The sequence below is a fragment of the Solanum tuberosum genome, unplaced genomic scaffold, assembly GCF_000226075.1.
Source record: "Solanum tuberosum cultivar DM 1-3 516 R44 unplaced genomic scaffold, SolTub_3.0 scf00574, whole genome shotgun sequence".
NCBI classification, from domain to species: Eukaryota; Viridiplantae; Streptophyta; class Magnoliopsida; order Solanales; family Solanaceae; genus Solanum; species Solanum tuberosum.
Genome location: NW_006239489.1, coordinates 74,886 through 75,162, shown reverse-complemented (window position 1 = coordinate 75,162; position 277 = coordinate 74,886).

Genomic DNA, 277 nt, shown 5'->3' with positions numbered 1-277 from the left:
ATAGTGTTTGCGAAGCTTAGGACATAAGGAACAACTTTCGTGAAGGAACTACAGTCTTTTGAGCGTTCATTGGAAAGGTATGTTAAGATTATTCCCTTTATCGACATGTTTTCTTAGATGTAGTTAACGTTGGTGATCTTGTTGATGTATTTGTGAATGGTTGGCTGATTGGGTGGTTATATCCCCTCATTTTAGGGACTCACGATCTGTTAAGAAAGACCCTAAGTTAAGAACGACTTGGAGATTATTCATATATATATTGTTTATAGCTAAATTG